The sequence below is a fragment of the Mycteria americana genome, chromosome 7 (assembly GCF_035582795.1).
Source record: "Mycteria americana isolate JAX WOST 10 ecotype Jacksonville Zoo and Gardens chromosome 7, USCA_MyAme_1.0, whole genome shotgun sequence".
Lineage (NCBI taxonomy): Eukaryota > Metazoa > Chordata > Aves > Ciconiiformes > Ciconiidae > Mycteria > Mycteria americana.
Genome location: NC_134371.1, coordinates 52,031,488 through 52,055,145, shown reverse-complemented (window position 1 = coordinate 52,055,145; position 23,658 = coordinate 52,031,488). Strand labels below are relative to the sequence as shown.

General features: G+C 38.4%; 1 long non-coding RNA gene across 1 annotated transcript; it reads left to right on the top strand.

Annotated features, from left to right (window-relative positions):
* The first annotated feature begins 8,628 nt into the window (after positions 1 to 8,628).
* On the top strand, positions 8,629 to 20,964 carry LOC142412245 (uncharacterized). Its single transcript, XR_012776440.1, has 3 exons — positions 8,629 to 8,728; positions 11,593 to 11,646; positions 20,874 to 20,964. It is a non-coding gene; the product is annotated as an uncharacterized LOC142412245 (long non-coding RNA).
* The last annotated feature ends 2,694 nt before the right edge of the window (positions 20,965 to 23,658 follow it).

The window sequence follows — 23,658 nt, the reverse complement described above, 5'->3', positions numbered from 1 at the left end:
AACCTCCTTGCCTTTGTGGTCCCCTGCAGGTCAAACATTTGAGTCTTCACGCCCAATGTTCCTATTCTTTTTATGGAGACTTGCCCTCTTTACCCCATACATCTTCCTCATCGACTCTAGAACACATGTATTCCAAACTGTTTCTGTGTTTGTAGGGTTCTCTATATACCCAAAGCTGTGAAGGTAAGTCAAGGACGTTGGGAGCTTTTGTGGGGTACCAAAAAAGCTAAGAATGGATAATATGGTGGCAGGAGGAATGCATATACTGTGAATAAGCACAACTTACTGCATATTTAAGTGAATATTTGTCAAAGATTAAGAGCAGAACAGCTGTATGGACTTAGGAAAAGAGCCGCAAGTGTTGATATGTTCCATTTAAAAAAGAGCATCTTGGTCAATGTACAATCCTTTTCAATCTTCTCACTTCAGAAAGGTCATAAGATAGATGTCCTTCATCACCAGCTAATAACATTGTGGTCCAGATCCTTTTATTTTCTTTTATCAGTCTGTAAGGTTGCTGTGTCATTAAACCATCAATTGGTAAGGTTCCTTCAAGAGTACCTGTAAATCAGTCTTCCTCTTTTCACACTGAAATGACTGAAATACGTTGGACCCTGTTTGAATTTCCCAGAACATAGCTAAGATAAGTGTGTAACTACTACACATGTGGCAGTGGACAATTTACAGTTGCCTTAAGATCTAAATGTGCTTTATGTTGTCTGAATATTTTACTGTGTTAAAGGCATCCATCTGGAAGCTAATTACTCTGAGGGAGGGGACTGTGATGGCAGATCAGCAATTTGTTTAGCATGCAGTCACTGTTCACCTGGAGTACAGTGGCATACTCTGTTAAGGCCATAGGTTTATAAAGCTGAAGAGGACCACTATTGTATAGCCATCCGAGCTAATGTCAAATGTGTTTTGCTAATCAAACATCTTTTTAATTGGGCTAGAATATCTATTTTAGCAAGCGAACTTATTTTCACTGTTGTTCTTGAGACAAGGGTGAATCTTATGCAATCTCTACCACATTTTATTTTAAAAGCCTAAAACTAATTTCATCAGTATAATGTGGGGCTCCATGTGGTATTGCTCTGTTTTTCAGCCTTTGTGTCTATCACTGTAGCTGTAGCTTTTTGTTTCTGTTAGTGATAAATAACATGCTTGTTAAATGCCACAGAAAACGACTTAAAAAATGAGAGGGGAAAAAAAAAAAAGAAAAGGAACAATCCTATTGACTACTAAGCATCTGTGATGCTACATGGGCATCTCCTCCCTCAAAAGATTGGTGAAACTAGTTATGAGAGCTGAGTTCTCTGCCAGAGTCAATCATAAGTTTCTCACCATGTGTGTGTCTTATGTGTTTTCCTTTGGAAAAAGTGAATAGTCGGCTCAGGTGTTCTGATGTTAAGTAAATGTTCAAGAAGTGCAGTTGACTCTATGGAAGGAAAGAGCTTTCCAGTTTAATTGTTGGTAGTATTGATTACCGTAGAGTTCAGCATTGGACAGATGTAGTTGCCTTCCTTAGCTGTGAAGGTTTGTCTGGTAATGAGTATGGTGCCCTTCCCAGAAGGAGGGATACTTTTGTCTTCTGTTGTGCTAGTTCTCTGTGTGGAAATGCACAGAATGTGAGGTGGGGTCAGGCAGGGCCAAAGGTCTTACTGTATTACTCCGTAGAGCTTCTTGTCCAGTCCTACTCTCTATAGGTGTCATGGGGGCTACTGGAGTCATTGGGATGGAGTAATCTCTGTGGTCTGTCCCTCTTCTCACTCTGCAGACATCTGCTGAGTGTCTCGGTGATATTGGGCGGGTTTTGTATTTCTCCCTGAGTTTCCTTAGGACTATGTATAGGAGTCAGGGTCAGGTCAGGTTGCAGGCCAATGTTGTAGCAGTTCCTAGTGAAAAGACTACACAGGATCTCCAGAGTGTCCCAGTTCTGAATCCAACTGACTGAACACCCTCTTGGTAAAACACGGTTGTCGCGTGAAATGGGTATATATAAAGGATGTTAGCCTTCCTACTTGTGTGCCCAGTCCTTAAATACTACGTTATAAATGTTTTTCAGTGAAGGGTTTATTTCTACCACTGAAATTCCTTTGCACCTTTTGAAGACTGTCGATAGCATGATGTTAAATAATGTTGTAAGTGTTTTTATGTACAGCAATTACAATTTTAAAAATATACCTCATTCTGTCTACTGCTTGTCTGAAGGTAAAACCTTCTGTAGGCTGTACTGTTACAGTGTGCAGTAGTTGTAATGCTGGAGTCCTCAACCCACCGTGTACCAAGGGGTTAATTTGTTTCCATCACTGGGGATTTGAATTGCTCGTCAGTGCTGAGGTCACTGTCACTGTTAAATGACAGATGTCTTTCTGAAAATCCCTTGCATCTTTCCTTGTGATGTAAAGTTCAGTGACTGCAATAACAGGGTGTTGTTCTTTAATAACTGTTAAATTTATTCTTTAGAGAATTTACAAAGATGTCCTATTGCTCTGGGAGAGCTCCCTTGATGCCGAACTCTGCATTTTCTTTTTGCATAATGCCTACAGATTTAGAGCCACTGTACTCCCAGTTGTATAGCTTCTGTATCCCTGGTTCAGTGCTGCTGAAATACTCGTAAATCTCCTTTCTTCTAGTGGCTTTGTGCAGCAGCTGGGGTATGACAATAAGGTCCCTGATCTATAATTCCAGACAGCCCCTGAGGGTGAACAGATCGACCAATCCTCATCCCCAACGTAAGCCCGGGGAACTTGCTGTCCCTGGGAGGTAGTCATCTAATGCTTTCTATTTGTATTCTGCATGAAACTCTTCTTGATGCTGGACTGTTGTTCACTTAAAGAATTATCCAGTGCACAGTATACAAACTCCCACTAGAGATTGAATGCATGTAAATAAAGCATGCCTTAAGTCTAGCATAATGTAACTTTAAGTGAGAAGAAATAGACTCAATCTAAGCACCTTGTAAGGCTGCATTCACTGCTCAGATGTGCACGGTGCAGTCACAATCTGCATTTCTATGTCACATGGATAAGAGGTAAGGAGGACAGCTGTATAGGTTTTCTAATTCCAGGGATTTCCTGGCTTTTTATTGAATTTGATGAGAATACAACACTGACTTTTTAAAATAACAGCTGTTTTTGAAATACTCTTGTGAAATAGCAACATTCATGTTGTAACAGAAGGAGACATAGTTTGAAAAATGTGATTGATTGACCTTTATGCTACACATGCCTCATGAAAATGTTACTTTATACTCAGTGTTTTCACACCACCCAAAAGCCTGGCAGGCATTTCAGAGTACAGACAGAAGATGATCCCTGCCCTACAGACTTTGCAGTCTCCTTGTAATCTCTAGCTGTATTCACTTCAGCCATGTTATTTTTGCAACTTTCATGTCTGTATAGCAGCATTGACATGTGTTTTAACTATAAATTATTTAGAAAGGATCTGCTTGAAAGCTGGTACTCATTTTCTCATAAACCTCCATCATCTGTTTTAAACCTTGAGATTAATGAAGTGTAAAGGGCTATTTTTACATGCAAGGTGTTACACATATGCTATCGGCCTTTGATTATACTTGGGTTATCCAAGCGGTTTTAATGCTGACACAATTGTCAGACTGATTTTATTTTCTGCAGCGGCTTTAAAGGAGATTAAACTGCTTCAGTTTAGTGAGTTGCTATTTGCCAGAAAAGTATATTCAGTATATGGAAAACAACAGTCAGATGTTTGATAGAAGTAGTATGCTGTGTGAAGTCCCCATTGCATTAAGGCTAATGGCAAAGTTTCCATTGACAGCAACACAGCCAGGGCAGCACCTAGCCTGTTTTAGTAAGATAGAGTGTTGGACACTTCATCAACACTACTCTTACAAAACTGGTGGTACTTCTGACATCATGGAAATACAATTCCATACATGGTCTGTGAAAGCTAATCCGTAAAGAAAAGATGGAACCTTAATGCAACAAAACTGTTTTACTTTTCATCTATAAGTTCACATTAGTTTCTTGTGCATATTTTTAAGAACTGATACTCTTCTGTCCAAATCCTCCAGAAAGGTGACGGGACACTGGTCTGTCAGAAGAACAAGAATAGCTTGCTTACAGAGGACAAACCAGTGGAAATTTGTATTTCAGTCTCCTTTGTAAAGATAGCTCTACATTTATGGCCTTTAGCCTGTCCTTCCTCAGATGGGAATTTAGAAAGGCAGAGAGAAAATCCTGTTTAAGGCTTAAATGTCTGTGTCCATAGAGACTCTTATTTTTTATTTTAAACAAAGGATTCAATTGCCCAAATTGAATATGGAAGCATATAAATTCATCCCTAGTAAACTTGGATTTGTACTGAAAGAGTTAAAGATTATTAAACTGTAGTAGGCTGTTTGAATTAAGGTGGGGTTTGTTATCAGATGATCTAAATAAGGGGTATTTCTAGCTCTGAAAGTAAATGTAAAAAAATCGTTGTCTCTTTAGTTTTGCTTAATTGCAGCAAAACTCGGTAAGCACAAAGTCCTAGGGAATGTGAGAACATGTACATAAAATAATGTTCAGAGCATGCAAAGTTTTGTGCCAAAGCACTGCAGTTTGCTAATTACTTTCACGTGAGAGCCAAGCACTGTGCTTGTTGAGAAGATGGATGTTAGTAGGTTTACAGTATTTATGTAAGTGTATGATGTAATTAATGCAGTCTTGGTTAGCTGAAGTGAACTTTGCGTCAACATTAATTTGTATTTGTTTTATCCTTACTGCTCTCAAGGGGTTCCTTTTAGCTGGAGATTTGTGACTATGATTTTTGGGATGTTAAATATGTCCAAAATAAGGAAAAACCTTCAGCAAACAGAACCAGGTTGCTTCCATTTCACAGATTTTTCCAACAATCAAATTTTCATTTTGTGTTTCTTACAAAAAATGCTCACAAAGACTTTATCAAACTAACTTAATAACATTCTAAACATTTTTCTTTATGGTTCTGAATGGTTTCCAAAAAAGTCAACAAGCATTTCAAAATGAGAAGATGTTTAAAATGTAAAAGATACCAGTTAATGCAGGAATCTTTAAATGCAGCAGGATTTTTTGTGAAAACTTTATTCTTGCAAAGAGGCGTTACTTCCGCAAGCAACTAACAACTTCCTGCTTTACAGAAGTCGTGGCTGTGTCAGAATGTGAATTTTGCCTGATATTTTTCTGGATGCTGTAACCTTTACTTCTTCCTCTCCTCCGTATCATAAATATTTACTTAATTTCCCTGGAAGTACGCTGAGAGAACATGGCAAAGTCAGAAGGAGCTAAATTCTACGTCTTTGATAAGATAATATATTTTCACTTCTTCTTTTGCTCTATTCTGAGTGTCTCTTGCTCTATTCAGAACCTTTTGTGTCTCGAGCCTGTGGAGGGTGCTATAATGGTACCCCTATTGTGGTAATCGTTCTTTCTACATGTTAGCTGTGTTAACCAAATGTTAATTCTTAGGTTGATGTCAGTACTGTAAGATCGACTTATTTTTTTCCCTTCTGCCTCTCTGATTCCTTCTTCCCCCATCACATTTGTTTTACCACTCATGGTCCCCGATTTCTCATTGAAGTGGTAAGAATATTTTATACGGGACTGATTTCTTCTTCCTCCCCCCAGTTGTTCATTCACTATTTTTTTCCAACCTTTGAATCAATGATAAATGTTGCTGGAAGCATAAGTATGGACAAAGAGGCAAGTATTAATCTTTGAAAGAACATACAAAAGGAGTTATCCATTCTTCAGCTCCTCAAACTTTTCTTAAACTTTTTTCCTAGTATTTTTTAATGTAGAAATTTATATTTAAATCCAGATGCAATTATAGTACTGAACACTTAAGTCCAGACAGATCCAACTTCAGTGTACCTTTCACATTACAGAAACTAAAGTGCCTGAGATTTTAAGTGACTAAAATAAGACACTCAAAATTAAAGTGCTCATGCAACCTTGCATTCTTGTTTAGTGTTTTATTTCAGACCTCTACTCACTTCCTGTAAGAGATTTTTAACTGTTTAGTTCCTGGGATCCCTATTGTCTTTCCAAATGGAGCTTGGCCATAATTTCTTTTTTCCAAGATTATTGTAGAGTTCTTTTCCCTAACTTAAGAAAAATGATCCTAATTATAAGGGGCTTGATTTTAATTTTTTCCTAAGTGTAGGTCAATGTCCATCTTTTATAAAATTCTTTTGGATTTTACTGGCAGACTATCATAAAACCAAGCTGATTAGCTTTTTTTAACATTACGGTAAAAGTATACAAATGCAGAATGTTTGTAAGATGTTTCTCTAGTGATATTCCCTAGCAATATTACATTTCTACTTTTAGTTTTGTTGAACTTGCATGATGGAGTACAGTTGTGATGATACTACTATAAAATCCTTAACTGTGCTCACAAAACTTCTTGTATTTGTTCCTTTCTTCTGAATGGGTCAGAAAACATCATAAGCCCTTCACAAGAGAACAGACTTCAGGTTGCTCTGATTCTATCAGTGGAGATAAAATACCTTCTTAAAATCATAGGGGCTAGATCCTTTACGTTGACCTCTCAATTTGGAGAACTTCTGTGGGTTGGGAAAGGATTGCTTCAAAGAGTTTTTGTTGTGGTACTTCTAGTTTCTTGTTTGTTTGACTGCTATTTGGGAGCACTGGTAGTTAAAAAACCAAAACCAAACAAGAAAACCCCCAACCAAACCAAACCCCCCAAAACTCCTTGAATATATGGTGGTATGAGAGGGGAGTATTGCTTTAGAAGTAACTGAATAGGGATTGAGGGTTCTCTGCTTGTATTCAGATTTTCCAAAGACTTCTGATGCCTTGTAGAAATTCATTTAGTAATGGTTAAACTTTTCACTTGGATAAGGAAATTAAGAGTTCATAAAGCAGCTGAAAGTATTTTGAGATTTGAAGAGAGAGAGCCTACCACAGAATCAGATACTTCGTTGCTACCATGACTTAACCCCAGGACTTCTGTTTAAATAAAATGCCTGCTTTGTACCTGTGTTCTTTTGTTGAAGAAGATGCTTTCATTTAACTCCTTTTCCATGAGCAAAAGAGGTGCTCTTTCAGTGTTTTCAGTCCTTGTACTTGCGAAGTGGCTCTCTGTGGTTTCCATTCAAAAATTGTTACTTTGTAGCATGTGAAACTCATCTGGTTTTCAGTTCCTCTTGAAAGCCTTGCTTTTTTTTTTTCTTTTTTCTGGGAAGCTCACAAAAAAGGAGTTATTCTGTTGTTCTTTAAAACAAACCCAAGATTAAAAAAAGCCCCAACAAAGTCCAAATTGCCGAGTCTGTCTGGCTATCAGTCTTAAGGCTTTATAATGAAGCCCACTGGTGTAGTTTCTGTGCAGCAGTGTGGTTAATAAAATGAGATCCCGAGTGAACTTCTTGGACGCTTTCTATCCTCTGTGGTGGTAGGCAGCAGAGCCCGGTGTAATCCTGAGATGATCGGTGTTGATTTGTTAGCTTTGCCAGAGAGTAGAACGTAGACCGTGACCGAGAGAAGGCCTCCTTGCTCCCTCGCTCTCCAGATAGCGTATGTTCTTCTTACCTCTTTATAAGCTGTCCAGAGCTGGAGCTGTGTCTCTTCCTGCCAGGCTTCTCAGAAGTTTTGCTATTAACCCTAACGAAAGATAACTTTTTCTCTCTGTGCAAATTCCTTGATTTTAGTAACAGTTGGATCTGAAGAGTTGTTAATGTTACTGGAATAAGTCATGTTGGAACAACCATAGGTGGGGTCTCCTTCTGTGTGAAGGAGGGCTTTTCTGAGAAGAGGAGTAGATCAAGGTTATATCTAAAAAGGTATACTCTCCTTGTTTTCCTTCATACTGGCTTTCAGAGTCAGAGTAGAATTAACAAATTGGATCTTGCTTGTGTGTTTATATTCCCTAGATGCAAACACTTCATAATGTTTTAAAGTTAATGACACACTCTAGATGTTTGACCTGGTGTGCTATAGTGTGCGGTACAAGTAGCCCGAGTAATCTGTCTTAGTTTAGGGCTTCATTAAAATGCAGTGGACCTTTATTGTGTTCCACGTATGCCTACTTTTGGCTGATGGCTTCAGTTAACGAAAGGTGAGGTGGCAGGGGGTGGAAAGTGTCTCCTTAGCTTTTAATTTCATATAAGCAAAAGTTGGTTTATGCTATTTGGTTTTAACCATCATGATATTAAGAACATTGTCTCTGTCTCCCTGTTTTGTAGAACTAACGTGGGACGTGGGAAGTATTCATTGGAAGCTCTTACCACTGTTCAATGAGAGGGTAAGATGGATAGGCTACTGGGCATCCAAAGAGGGGTTTTTTTCCCTCTAGTGTTTTAATTAAGTGGGCATTAAGAGAAACCAATGAACACAAACTACACGTTTAAAGAGGGGGGGAAACTGTTGCCATCTAAATAACAGTGTTTGACTTGACTGCTGTAATGATTGCACTGATCCTGTGGTCACCAAGTGTTTAGCACAAATGCAACTTGAATTTCCGATGGAAGAAGAAGAGGTAAGGAAGAGAGGTTTTCTTCTTTTGTTTCAGTGATTGCAGCCATGGATGTTCAGCACTTTTTAGTGCAACAGAAAGAAAATCCACCGAAGCAGGGGCTCAGACTAATTCCTTCTAATGTCTTTTGCAGGTCTTGCCTTTAATAACAGAGCAAAACAAACTCAGAGTGTTTGAAGAATATAGCCTGTAAAAGGAAAGGGACTGTGTACCCCTCTGAGAGAAAGCAGAGGTAGAAACATGGCTGTTGTCTTGTCCTGCATGTACTGAACACAATACTTAAAAGACACTTCGTTTCTTTTGTGTTGGCCTGAGGGTAGCCCCAGTACTGGATGATTAAATAAATGAGTGATTTTGGGGCAGTGACTTCTAGCTGAATATAATCAAAAGCCTTTAGAAATAATTCTTCCCATGGTGGCTGGGCACTCCGTGTTTAATCATAAGCAAAAGAGCTGGTTGGCTAGGCTTTTTTTTTGTATTTTCCAAATAGTTTTATACCATTCCCTTATTTAAACTCAATCAATGGGGACAGTAATTGTGATGTTGATTTTCTGCTTGATCAAGACAGATGATGTAATTGTAGCTGAATTCTGAGCTTTTTTTAGTGTTCTGTGAAAAGTCTGGGACTTTGGACATAGTTCTGATTTTTCTTGTCTTCTCCCACAGTCTGGAAATTGACAGGTAGAGGGCAGCAAAGTTCTACTTTTTTAAATAAAGTTCAAACCCTTTTTTATTGAAGTGATTTTTTTTTTATCAAGCTAAATAATGATTATATCTGTTTGATGCATTGGTTGATGCTCTTTCTGAATGATTCAAAATTAATATAAAATTTTCAACTAAGAAAAAATATTTACTAAAATACAAGTAAATTTAAAAGAACCTTGCCTGCAATACAGTTTAGCTGGTTGTGAAGTAGCTGCAATACAGGGGAAAAAAAATAATTTGCAAAACCAATTGAAGGCCAGCTTTTCAACATCAATAGTGAGAAACTTGTGCTGGTTTGTGCCAAAATTTGTAATTACAGACTGCATGCTGAATTATATAAATGGAAAAAAAAATGAAATCACACACAGATATCTCCAACTTCACTTAAGGAAGAAAAAATGAAAGGGAGTCTTGCCTGCGGCTCTGGATTGATTTTTGGATAAATGCCCTATCTTTGCCTCATTTATCTCGCAATGTGAAATTATTCATATTACTCAGTGGTGACACTCTATTCCCCTGTGATTCCTTAAGTGTAGTTATGAAATGATGGCATTGAGTTTGAAATCAGTTACTCCTCCAGCATCAGCGCGTGAGCTGTAAACATTTCATAAGAGGAACAGGAAAAGCATTAAAGCAAAAATGTGAGTGTAAGTGGAAGTTAATTCTTAAGAATTCCTCCAAAAGGGAATACCCCTTGCAGTACTTTAGCCATTAATAATGAATGTTGATCAGTAATGCAGAAAGTAGGATTTACTTCGTTAAATACATTGGAACATATATTTTATCTTTTAGAGTGATTATAATGTTGTAGTGTTTAGCTAGTACTGTTGCCTGGTGCTAGTATTGCCTGTTACTGTACCATGAGTACGCAAAGGAGACAGTTTGAGCTCAAAGCCCTGGACTGATAAAGAAGATCAGGGTCTGAAGCTGGCAGTCATGCTTTACTGTGGCTTTCTGTTCTGAAACATATCTACCAAAAACAAAACCAAAAACCTCTATTCAAATTTTCTGGCCCATTTTCAGAGTTAACTTTCATATCTTTTAGATTCACTGAAGACAGGGAATTGCATAGGTGTGTGAGGACTTGTAGTGGCTCACCAGCTTTGAAATGTTCAGATTTTGTACAGCCTGATCAAAGCTGTCAGATTAGGGGTAGTTCCTCGGTCTTGTCCTCTTTGCCCTCTGTATACATACTTGAAATGCACACTTTCAGCCATGTGCGAGTTTCTTTCAGTTACACCTCAGGTAGCTATTAATTTGGCTTCTTTGTTCATAGTGGATTAATAAAATGGGGGAGGGAAGTTTACAAAATGGAAAAATCAGGTGTAAGTTTGAAGGTAGTAAACACAAAGATGCTGTCTGTCCTTTAACTGCTTATTTCAGAGATGGAAAATACTTTGCAGGTTTAAATTGGGAGACAATGTTACGATTCCTCTTAATTTTTATTTTTTTTAATTTTTTTAAATTTTTGTAGGTTTCTGTCAAAGTACTAATATTGTTTCAAACATAGTGCATTAATTTTATCTCTTATATGTACTGGGGCGTTCACTGCTGTCAACAGGTGCCCTTTTTGAATGCCATGGAAAGCACAATTTGGCTTCCACATACTTAGTCTTACTGTGCTTTAGCATTTGGATTGTGTTTTGTTTTCCCTCTGTTATTTGTTCATTCATTACATTAGATTTTCACTGTTCTTTCTTTGTATATCATTACTCTTGCATGTCTCCCAGACAAAATCTAGAAATGCTTATTCTGGCTGAAACTGTGACCCCAAATTATTGCAGACATTTTGAAATATCTCCTGCTTTATCTAAACCAAGTTTTCAGGCATGTTACTTTGAACCCCATCACATCTGGATAAATGAGTCTTAAGTTGTGTCTAGGTAATGTTTTTATTTTAGGTTTTAAAGTCTTGTTGTTTATTTCTGGGAACAATTTCATTTATGTTTTTAGCATTATAAAAAATGAATACATGTTTGTAAATGTTGTATTGTCACCTGATGATTTAAGTGTTAGACTAGTAAGTATTTAAGTATTGGAATAGAAATAGTGAGTATTTAAGTATTAAAATATTTATTGCATGTTAATTCTTCATATAAGTGACAAATATTTGGATCTGCAAAAGAAATCATAAGAAATGTAGTAATTTTGTACATAAGGCAGACATTAAAAAAAACAACAATCCATAAATCAGAAAAATAACAGTATGTAGTGGGTTGCATTGTAGTGTGAAGTTACGGATATCCAAAACTGTAACAGCATGAAGCAGCTCTAAGCCAAGGTGGCTGTTTTAATTTCTGCATGGCTAACATTTAGGAAATAGGATTGATGAATTTTTAATGCATGTGGATTTTTTGGTGTGTTTTTGTGTGGGTTTTTTTTTTCTTTCAGAAAAGAGTGAGGAGGTTAAAGGAAGACTTTAAGCATTGCTGCTTTGAATCCAAGGTAGGTCTGAGAGACACGTTTTTGTGATCAAATTGTATCATCTAAAAATAAGCTAAATTGAAAGACTGCAACACCCTTTACTATGTAGCATCACAAAAGCATAGCTACTATAATGTGCAAAATACTGCATTTTTCATTGGCAAGCTAAGTCTGTAGTGCTGCTGGTAAAAAACAGATTGACATTTGGTCATTATTTCTTATCAATGGTGTTTTACTTGTAATGCTATTTGACAGCTATATTCTAGGTCTGACAGCATTGAACCAGCTTAATTCCCACTGAACTGCTATAAATACGTGGTATTGCAATCAGTTTAACAACCCCTGGAGGCAATAAAATCTCTCCTTTGAACACACACAAGGGGAAGAAATCTAAGATTTATAAAGGGCAGCAAGTATTCAAGATAGGGGCAAAGTTTATGTGTGAGCCTATAATTGATGTTTCCTTTGTTGGAAAAGAAAGCTTGAGGATGCTTTAAGAATTAATCTTTAACAAGTTCTAATCTGCACTAACAAGATCTACTCAAGATGACTGAGAGAGAGATATGATACCAAGAGTTTTGTCAGATTCAGCCAACGATGAAAATTCAAAGGTACTGTGTAGTTCAGGAACATTTTTGAGCAGATAAGGAAACTTCACAATTACATGTAAAATCTGCTAGAGCTCTCTGCCGCAGGTGGATGAGTGCAGAACTTGTAACCTAGGCTGCTTGTTCTCTACCATATATCCAGGTGAGTGTTCCTATGGCTGCAAGCACTTCCCATTATCTACTGAACATGCAGAATAGGTGGGAAGGTACTTTAAGTTTGTCTACTCCTTTCGTTCTTGCAACATCTAATTTGGCAGATCAGGCAGTGACAAAACAAGGGTAGATGCTGATGAGCTTATTAAATAGGATCTTGCCTTCCAACGGATACCCGTGCTTTAAAAAATATTGTATTGGGTATCACCCATCAATAAAATGTAGCTGCCTCTAGGATGGAAGATGGTATCTCTCTAAGAGCATACACTGACAGTCAGAGTTTAGGAAAAGGAATATAAAACCATTTTGTTTAATTGCAATTGGCAAATACCCTTTTTATCTTTATGTTCTGCTTTATGTCCAGAAGACATCCTGAGAAATTTCTTAAAAGGCAAGTTGCAGAGTTGTTGCAGAAAGATGATGGCCTTCTCTGGATTAACCAATACTTCTTCAACTATCCCGTGGGACACAGAGGTCTTTTCGTGTCAACATTGCTCCCCTTGGTCTGCTTAATTTATAAGATCTGAAGCAAGGTGTCAGGGTGAAGGCCTGATCGTGGTCCTTACACAAAGGGAAGGAGAGATTGGGCCAGCGGAGGAGGCTGGCAGGGCAAGAATGTGGATTACTGTACTTCAGTAACTCTCACAGTCCAAAGAAGTTAGTATTACGCAAAAATAGAAACCCTGCCATTGTGATGTAATTTAATAAAATACTATTAATGCCATAGGAACACGTCATTAAAATGTATACAAGAATCTTTTCCTTGCATGTGTAGAAAGAGCATTATGGGAAGAGGTTTTCAGAGCCTTCCTGGCTTCCATTTGCAGAACTACACAGTGCAGGGTTAAAACGTAACTAAGAGGTCTTTATGTTCCAGGTTACCACCTGACCACTACTTTTATATCTGTAAAGCATCAGTCGATATGGGGAGCTTGGGGATAGTCTCCCTAGTGAGGGGGTGAAATAGCTGTGTTATTGAAGAGGGTAGGGCATCTCAGGTTATCCTAACTTGAGAGAAGAGCTCTGAATATGGAGAAAATGAGCACGTTTTCTCTGATATCAGAAAAAGTGGATGCTATCATAACATTGGACTGTGGAATTGTATGTTAGGTGGTATCCACTATTGCTGTGACAGGCAGTGGAAACTGGAATGGGTAGCTGTCAGACTTTCCAGGCAAAGATTAAAGCAGTGTGCAATGGTATGGTGGACAGCGTTCCAGCAGGAACAGCTAGTTCCTGAATGTGCTGTTTTCCTTGTTCAGTGCTGCCATAGATTGATGCAGACAACATGAGGTTCTAGTAATTTTCCATCTGATTTTTTCCCAGAGATTACAGAAAACTTACCTGAAGTAATTTATCTGTCAAAAATATTTCCTTCTGGCTCTGGTGTAGAGATCATCTTGTTTAAGTAATCATGTCCTGTAGCATTTTTGTTGCAATAGTTGAGATTTGGGGCTGTCAGTCTGCCTCGGTACCGATTAATTTTCCTCCAGAAATGAAGGTAGCTGCCTTTTAAAGTGTTATATTAGAATCATAGAATTGTTTAGCTTGGAAAAGGCCCTTCTAAGATCATAAAGTCCAACCGTTAATTAGCTGGCACTTGCATTCCTGTACAAATTCAATCAAGTATTTGTAATGGCAGGATAGATGGTTGCAGATTTGATGCTGTAATTGTTTGCATTTAATTTTTCTTAATCAACTATAAATCTGATAGTCCAGAGAACGGGGCCTTACAGTATTACAGAAAGTTGCCACTTTGGTATCTGAGCAATAGCTTCTGTTTTAATATGGAAGAGGGGAAGAAGCAAAATCCCTCTTGCCTGTGGTCGATAGGTAATTACAAGGCAGCATTCTCTACAATTAAACCTCTAATGTAACAAAATACTAGTAAGGTGCTACAAACAGCTGGGTATATCTTCTAGGAATATGAAAATTACCTTTGCTCCAACTAATGTCAATAGAACTGAGAGTTTTCATCGGATGAGAAACTATCAGGTGTTGGTATCTTTTCATGTTCAGTTACATTTAACAGGTATTGTAAAAAAATATTGTATTCAAAGGTTTGACTGCATTCCGGCATGCCTTTAGCCACTGTACTGCTTCCATTTGAAGAGCTTCTTTTCCTTTACTATCATTTTTGGTTTTGCAGACCTTTAAGTTGGTTGCTTAGGGGAGTGTTTTCATTTAGCTCATATGCCTGTTGCTGGCTGTAGGGCTCCCATGTAAGCCCAACTGTAGAACAGTCTTGATCAAATCATTACCATGATTATCAAATACACTGTGTAACACAGTTAATTTAATTTGGCAAAAGAGGCTACCTGTTTGCTTTTCTGACTCCTTTTTTTAGTGCTCATATTCTACTTTCTGTGAGTAATTTAGCAGTGTAGTTCTAGTCATAAGCCTGTTCATTATTATAAAATTTGTTAGATTATTTTCTTATCTTTCTCTTTATGAAGCATTGCAGATAGTAAATAATTGAGACCTAGGTGAATCTCTCTTCAGTCAAGTGCAGTGCCTTTGCTTTTCAAGTTGTTATTCTGGTCAAAAGACAAAGATCTTCTGAATGATTCAGTGTTTATTGCCAGTAGAGACAAACCTTAAAACTCCTTTAAAACTAGCCTGTATTAGCAGAAACTTCACTGCCCCCTTCTCTAATACTACAGTAGAAGTTCAGTTATCCTTTTCATGGCCAGTAGTTTTGCTTTATCCACACACAGGCTACAGGAACAGACTGTCTCTTTCTGCTTGAGAGTAAACTGTATTAGCCTAGAGCAACTGTGGTACTGAGATAAAATTTACTGTAAGGTACTTATTTTTATAATGCAACACTTGTGTTATTCAAAAAGATTTAGTAATCTTTTACTTCTTACTACTTACATAGTCAAAAAAAATGAAGGAAAAAACCCCCCGGATTTTGAACAGCTCTCTACTCATTGATGTGAGTGAGGAAGGTTCTGTCCTAAGTAATTAAAAACAAATTAAGTAGATGCACTAAATCTTTGTCTCATAAATGAAGGTTTCAGTAGGGTGAAATTGCATCTCATTGGTCCTAGAATGAATTATAAATGAGCCAGTGAATCTAGTGGATCATTTCAAATGACTAATCTTAGTCAACCAGGTAAGTGAAGATGGCTATAAATTGGGTTAATTACCGTAGCTTGAGTTTTAGCTCAACAGCTCCTAATTTCAACTTTCAAAGGCTACACAAACCAATTTTGTACTCTTAGATTATAATGAGCAGTCTTTATTCTTTAATCAGTTCATCCAGTATCTGGCTGTCTACTGTAACATTCCTTTGAAGTCTAGAAAGATCTAACATAATTGAAGAAATGTCGAACTACTTGACTCTCTCTTTTTTAATATAAAGGAATTAAACATTAATCAGACTTGTGCATCTCAATTAAGCCAATTAAAATTATCACAGAATGTAGTGCACAGAGCAATAGGTAGCTTTAATGTTTGAATACATTATCAACTTTTACCTAATGTTCCTTATTTAAGATGTTTGTTACTCAAAGGAAATGCACGCTACTATTGTTTAAAAAGAGTTTGACTAACTTCATTCACTTAGTGTAATTGCCTACATTTATGCACAAGATACGTTAAAATTTGTTACATTTACTTAAAAGTAATACCATGGATTACTTTAGGTCTTCCTACACCAATCTAATTTCCTTTTTTTTGTGCGCTGATTGGGTTTTTTGTAAGAAAAATATTACACACTATATCTGAATTAATTTCTGTCACAGGGAAGTATGGCTTAGTCTTTACTGGCTGAAGTATATACGCAAAGTCCATATAATTACTAATAATTTGTAACAAGTGTTAATTGATAAACAACTCCCTCTGGTAGCTTAATTAAAGCTGTAGGATAGCAAGGCGATTTACAACTGGGATTGATCTCAATTAGTCAACAAAATCTGTGTAGTCTGTTCAAAGAAGAAGGAGGAAATTTAGCCTAGCGAGGCTTTGGGGATTTTATCTTGTAGTCTTTTTTTTTTTTTTTTTTTTTTTAAACAAGAGAAATAAAATCACAAAGTATAGTAATGTTTTCTGCAGTGATCTACCTACTGTATACTATGCTTATCTTTTACGCTACCCAGCATTTGTTCTTTCATTTGTTTGTTCATTGTCAGGTTACAGAACAATATTCAAACATTTCTTTTCATTATACACAATGCGATAAAAAAGTCATTTCATAGAGAGATGTACATTTTAGAATAACACCCCCAGGAGACCACAAACTAGAGAATGAAAAGCATTTAATATATGTCAGTTTTTGATCTTACTTAGAGATTTGTTTATAAACTGGCATTATGCAGCCTTAATTAAAAGATAACACAGGAAAGATGGCATTAGGGAATAACTGGATATGTGGAAGCACACTGATCTTATAAAGTCAGCTATGCTGTTTCAGGATTCACTACTCTTTTATCATTTGGACTGATAGTAAGAATATAATCTATGAGTACTTGAAATTGCCCCTGTGGAATAAAAAAAGTGTCATCTCTGTTTAAACTAGATCACAGACTGGCTGCAAACAGCTGCTGAAACATTAATTAATTTGTTTGCAAATAAATCATGTATATGTACTAGCTGAAAATACTGATATAAACAAGCATGAATGTTGTGCTTCTTAGATTACCTATGGATCCCTGGTTTGCCTTCATTTTTTAAGATAACTTTGTACGCACCAGCAAAACCAACACAGAGACCAAATAATCTGGAAGAGCTGAGCCTTTTTATTAAGTTGTCCTATAGATATATCAATGTGCTGAAATGCAAATCAGTTTCAGTGCTTTAAAAACACACATCCATTTAATATTTGTGTAGGACTGAACCTCATTTAAGAAAGATTGAAATATTTTGGTGGAGACAAATGAATGTGGGTTTAACAAGTTTGCAGCTAAAAATACAGCATGATGATTTCAGCTGTGCAATTTATGTTCCTCTGTATCTTGAATGCTCTTTTGGTAGCTGTGTAGCATTTGTCTATAAATTCTGCATTACTTGGCATGAAAAACACCTGCTTTTCATATACCATCAAGGATGCTGTTTAATGTCTATGGATTGTTCAAAGAAACGGGCTAAATGCTAGCCTTGTAGCTTCACTGACCTAGAGCCCAGGCAGATGTGCCCAAACTTGCACTCGTGACAACACATGTGCATCCTTGGGGCTAGCCTTAGAGCTGTTACGGTGCTTCTCATTGTAAGGGCAAATCCTTGACTCTTTCCAGTGCTGCCCTAGGCTGTGCATATGGTAGGCAGAGAGGAGGAAGATGACGCCGCAGGCTTTGCCCCCTTGACATAAGCTTTATTTTCAAGAGTGGAAAAAATAAAGGTTAGATTCTGCCAAAGGATGAGACTTGCATATGTAATACAAACAATACAGGGAGGCCTTTGGATACTGGTAACTAACCTTCAAGTGACAGGCTGCTCTGTTACAAAACAGATGTGTTTGTGGAGGTTGGAGGACACAGCCAGGGAAGATATCATAGCCTAAATTCTACATTCTCAGGGAATATTGTCTGCATCACGGATCTGCTGGGGCTGGCTGTCTTACATAGTGTTTTCTCTGCTTTTTGAAAGGTTTTTGTTTTGAGTCTTTTCTAACATGGCGGGTGTCCTTTTTAGTCTTCGGAAAATTAAGTGTTTGCTAACAAGAAAAATCACATTCTAACATGAAAAAATAAAACCAAAACCCTGGGAGAAAAACCAAAACTATTCTATAGGTGAGCTAATGCTGTGACTTGATACTGATGTGAATTTGATTTCCCTCCTCCTTCTAAGGTCTATATTTTTTGTACAGTAGCTGAACTGTCATATAAAAGATTCTATTCCAAGGCAGATCCCACCATCCAGATGCGCTTGTCAGTGGAGGGATAGGTTTTCCGAAGTTTGGCTGATAATTATTTGAGCAGTATTGATCTGTGGGTAAGGACACTACATCGTGCCTTAAGATCACCTCCTCTGTAGGCAGTGCGAACTCTAGCGTTGGTTCCAAGAGCAGTCATTGACTTCAGGGAAAGTATTCCTGCAAAGCACGTGGGATGTACCATTAGCACCCAGATACCTGCTTCATGCCTGCTTCCATCCTGATAGAGAAAGCTTCAGATCATTTAGTCTTTTTACTTGAGCTAACTATGTTTTTGCCCTTTGCTTGGGCTCTCAGAAAGCACTGGCTAGAGCATGGGTTCTTTTCAAATGTGAAGCCTGTTATGGTTTTTCAGAGGTTAATGTGACCACTCCAGAAAGTATCAGTCATGTTTGTTTACCACCCCTGCCCCAAGGTTCACCCACCAGCTGCTCCAAGTTAAGCTATTCAGCTTCTTGTGGCATAGTATTTCACTAGCCTGACTCTTCAGTGATAGTATCTGTCTAGAAGCTTGACTTTCATATGTTTAAGGAAAGAAGGATAAACTTTTACTTTATTTCCACCACCAGCTTAGCTCTCTTTTTGTGGAAGATCTGAACCTTTGGATTTTCTTTTGTGGAGTGAGGGGGAGGAAGCGTTCATCCGAATAAGCAGGCAGTAACTGCATTACCTGCAGGCCAGTTACCTGAGGGTAGCTGTGTGCTCTTACAAGTTACGTTTTTACATGGAGGATGGTGATGGCTTCAGGAAGCCAATTTATGATCCCTGGCCAAACTGCTCTGTTAGAGCAGGCAGCGGGTCTGGAGAGAAAGGTTTCACTGATGGTGCTGTTAGGAGAGATTTTATTAATACTTCTGTATTTCCAACTGGAAACTCCAGTGAAGGTTGTAACTCGCACAGTTTCTGATCAAATTAGGGAGGCATAGGTTTTCAGAAAGGTCTTTTTTGTTCCTGTATTCTTAAAGAAAGCTGAATTTTCCTTTTTTTTTTTTTTAAATGGTCTACTTTTGAACTTCTACTATATTTACAATCATTTTGGATAAAATTTAAGCTCACTTGTGCTTGTAACAGATAATGAAGTCAGTGGGAAGCCAGGGATGAGCAGGGTCCTCAGCACTACTAGCACAGAGAATTTTGACTTGCTTGTTTGGCATTCCTGTTTACTGTACACCATTAGAGTTTTTGGCTGTTATGGTCACTGGATTCAGATATAATGTCTCCTAACCTAAATATAACATACTGTTTGTGTGATGCAAACTGTTGTGGGGGTGGAACTTCACTATGTGCTTGCCATTTGAACTCTCTAAGCTGTCAGCCCGCTTATGGGATGGGATCAAACTGTTCAGTTTACCATGTTAGCTTGCACAGTCCTGAGTAAGGCTCCAATGTATAGCTTACAGGAAGGAGGCTCTGTTTTTAGTGTCTTAGATTTTAGCATTTAATGTAACCAAGAAACAGAAACAAGCCGCGATATTTTGGGAAGGAGTATGTAATGGTTTAACCCCAGCTGGCAGCTAAGCACCACACAGCCGCTCGCTCACTCCCCCTGTGGGATGGGGAAGAGAATCGGAAGAGTAGAAGTGAGAAAACTCTTGAGTTGAGATAAAGACAGTTTAATAGGTAAAGCAAAAGCCACACAAGCAAAGCAAAAGCAGCAATTCACTCACTCCTTCCCATGGGCAGCCATCTCCAGGAAAGCAGGGCTCCATCATGCCTAACGGTGACTTGGGAAGACAAACGCCATCACTCCGAATGTCCCCCCTTCCTTCTTCTTCCCCAGCTTTATGTGCTGAGCATGATGTCCTATGGTATGGAACAGCCCTTTGGTCAGCTGGGCTCAGCTGTCCCAGCCGTGTCCCCTCCCAGCTTCTTGTGCACCCCAGCCTGCTCGCTGGTGGGGTGGGGTGAGAAGCAGAAAGGCCTTGACTGTGTGTAAGCACTGCTGAGCAGGAACGAAAACATCCCTGTGTTATCAACGCTGTTTCCAGCACAAATCCAAAACACAGCCCCATACTAGCTACTATGAAGAAAATTAACTCTATCCCAGCCAAAACCAGCACAGGGTAATACCAGAGTAATAACCAAGCAAAAATCCTGCTCGCTGGAATGACTGTCTCCCTTGAGTTCTTCTGGTGCTGAAGTTCCTAGTGCCAGTGGCACTAATTATTCAAGCTTCTTTCCACTCTAGTTCATGCTGAAGATACTTATTGGGCTTCTGTATCATCTTGTTGCTCTCTGCAAGGTCATAATTTAAGGTATAGCTTGGCACATCTTGGGCTAAAACTGTGTTGTCTTCTCAGAATTGACCCCTCTGTGAGTTTTTCAGGGCTGCTTTATTGTATTTTGTTGTTTGGGGTTTTGGTTGCGGGGGGGGGGGCTGTCCCTTCTTTTCCCTAGTTTGAAGTGTTATAGGTATGAAGTGACTTAAGGAGACTTCAGGCAAAGCTGAAGCAAGAGTTGGGGGTTCAGTCCAGCTTGGGGGTTTCAAGTTACTCTGTGCTGCTAGTTTCTTTGAGAGCTTAGTCACCTCTGTGATCAGCTTTAAAATGCTTTATTTATTTATGTACTTGTTTCCAACCAGTGTCCCCAGCTCCATTCTGTTTTCTTTCTAGGAGCACAGGAGTCCCCCTGTCAGCACAACCCACAAGCTGTCTGGAGGGTGTTACTTGGGGGCAGGTGACAAGACGCGGCTCTTGAACATGCTGCCAGACCATGAGGAACTGTACTTAGGACCTGAACGCAGCCCTCCCTCTGGGTTTGGCTGCTCGTTGCAGCTAATTATAATTGTAAATTTGCCCTTAAAATCAAATTCTGTTTAAAGAGCAACTTTTGCCTTGGGGCAGCCTTGTAAGCGGAAAATACTTATCCAAAAAGCAGTTTACTTGGCTTATGATTTCCTGTAATCCCTATATTGTTCTCTAAGATATTTGTATGAGAGTGAAGAACTGCTTTCCACGGCCCACCCTCTCCTCTCCTCTTTGTGCCTGATCTTGTACAGAAATCGCTTTTTCTTTTATGGTATCTCAGCCAGTTCCCATAGAAATGGCTGGATGCTCCTAACCTTTACGTCTCCCAGCAGGGTCTGCCTTTCAAGCTACCGCTTCCACAGAGGAGTGGTTGGGGCACGTCTCCTCAGAAATTTAGGCTCTTGGTTCTTTCAGCATGGGACAATTTAGATAGAATCGCTTTGTGCGCACCTACAGCTTATTCTGGGCTAAACCATAAAGCTTACTTAACCTTGTGGCCATGTTACTCAACAATTTGGGGTCAAGAAGCAAAGAACAGTATCATGCCTAGCTGAGGTGTGCCCTAATCACCCGACAGTCTGAAGTCCGGTTCACTATCTGAAACTGGGACAGGGTTATTTGCCCAGTGATGTAAAAGTCCTGTGCCTCTTTGGGAGATTTAAATAAATCTGAATGCATGATGCTATTTGTGCAAAATAGGCCATGGAATAATTGAGTACAGCAGGTGCGACCACCCGTCCTCCAGCAGGTCTTGGAAGATAGGGCTTGGAGCTGCATGGGTTCTTACTGGGGAATGAGCCACGCAGCTATTGGCACTCATCAAGAGGAAGTAGAAGGAATAACTAAGCTTAGCTAACCCTCCTCGTTATCCCATCTCTTCCCAATTAATAAAGAATGAGTTTCTGAAGAGTTTTGGCTCAGTTTATACCTTTAGTTCTTGATTAATAAATTAAAGATGAACTAATGGTTTCAGGGTCAGTCAGAAAAACGAAACTGCTAGGAATCAACCACAGGTCATTTGGTATCAATTTGAGTGTAGTGGATTAAAACTTCTGTAAGCTAAAATGAGAATCACTTACGTAAGTGTGAAAGTGTAAATAGGTGGCAGTTCAGTGCAAGATTTGGATGGAAGCAAGCTGAGAATAAGTAAAGAAAAACATAATTAAAAAATAAAAAGGCCCCCAGAATGCCTTTATGTTCCAGAATGCCATATGGTCAATTGCTTGGCATCATCTTCCTGAGTGTGCTAGCAATACTCTACAGGTTGCTTAACATCAGTGCCCAGACAGGAGGCAATGGCTGAAATAGCATGATGTGAAAAAGGGAGCAGCTTGAATGCTTCCATCCACGTGTTAGCAGTCAGGCAACGTTGGATTGTCATTGCTTCAGAATTTGATGGTTGTGTTGGATCTTGCCTCAGTAAGAGTGCAGTAGGAGTTGTTTGGATGTAAGTGATGGAATGATGTTTTAACACTGTCCTTCTTAGTTTGGGTGGCAGAATTTTAAGAAAAATCTGTTAAGGTTTCTTTTTTCTATCTTATTTGTTTGCACAATGAATAATTATTATTCTTGTCATGGGGGCCAAAACATACATCAAGCTACTTAAGGGTAAGGAGTAAGCAAGACTTGTGAGTTAGGACACATACTCAGAATAATGCAGGGAAACAATGAGGGATATTATTGAAGCAAAACTAATTTCTGTTCTTGTATAACATTCTGACCAGAACAGTGAAGGACATCACAAATCCATTCATTTATTTCAAAATTTGCAAAACAAATCCCTTCTTACACGTAGTATTTGTACAACATGAAATTATTATTCAATAAGTTGACATTTTAAACCTATTACCGCCTAAACCCATCTATTACTGAGCTATTCAGAGCACTAAGTTAACATTTACCATAACATTCATCCTCACATCATGGGGAGATCAAGCTCAAATCCTTTATTTCATATTCAGATCTTGTTGGGTCAGGATTGAAAACTGCTACCTTTCTGATACTTTACCGAAAAGCCACTCTGAAATCCACAAAAGAATTATTATCAAGTTACTGCAGTTATTCAGCTAGATGTTGACTTTGATATGTCAACTCTCTGATCTTTAATAGAAAATTGATGGTCTTGCCCTGAGGGTCAGTCATATGCATGACCAGGATAGGCCAAAGTTTGCATTAAATTGCACCCAGCCTTGCATTCTCATTCTCTGGCAGGCAAAGTCAAACAAAGCCAAATGGATCCCTTGTTAGTTTTGTTTTCTTCATTGTTTTGTGTTGGCATATGGATTTAATTCTGTAATGGGTGACTGCTGGGCACAATCTGCTTTATTGATTTTTCTGGGGAAAGTTTTTGTGAGAGCACCCAGAAGTATAATAACATAAAAGCAACTGGTGTGATTTTTGTTCTTGTTGCAGTATGTGTCTGTTATAGCACTTATTCCACAATTGACTGTGTCACAAGAAATCAGGTTAAATTTGTGTTTCCAGAATTGCTTCCTCCAGCCATGGGCTGAGGCTGTCAATCCCACTGTGGCTTTTTTGGTTCCTGTAAGTTTTGTAGCTGTGGTGACTGCGATGAATCATGCAAACTTTGGCTCCTTTCAGTGCTGTTGGTTGTCAGTTCATACAAAGTTGCATTTTTAACTTGTCTGAG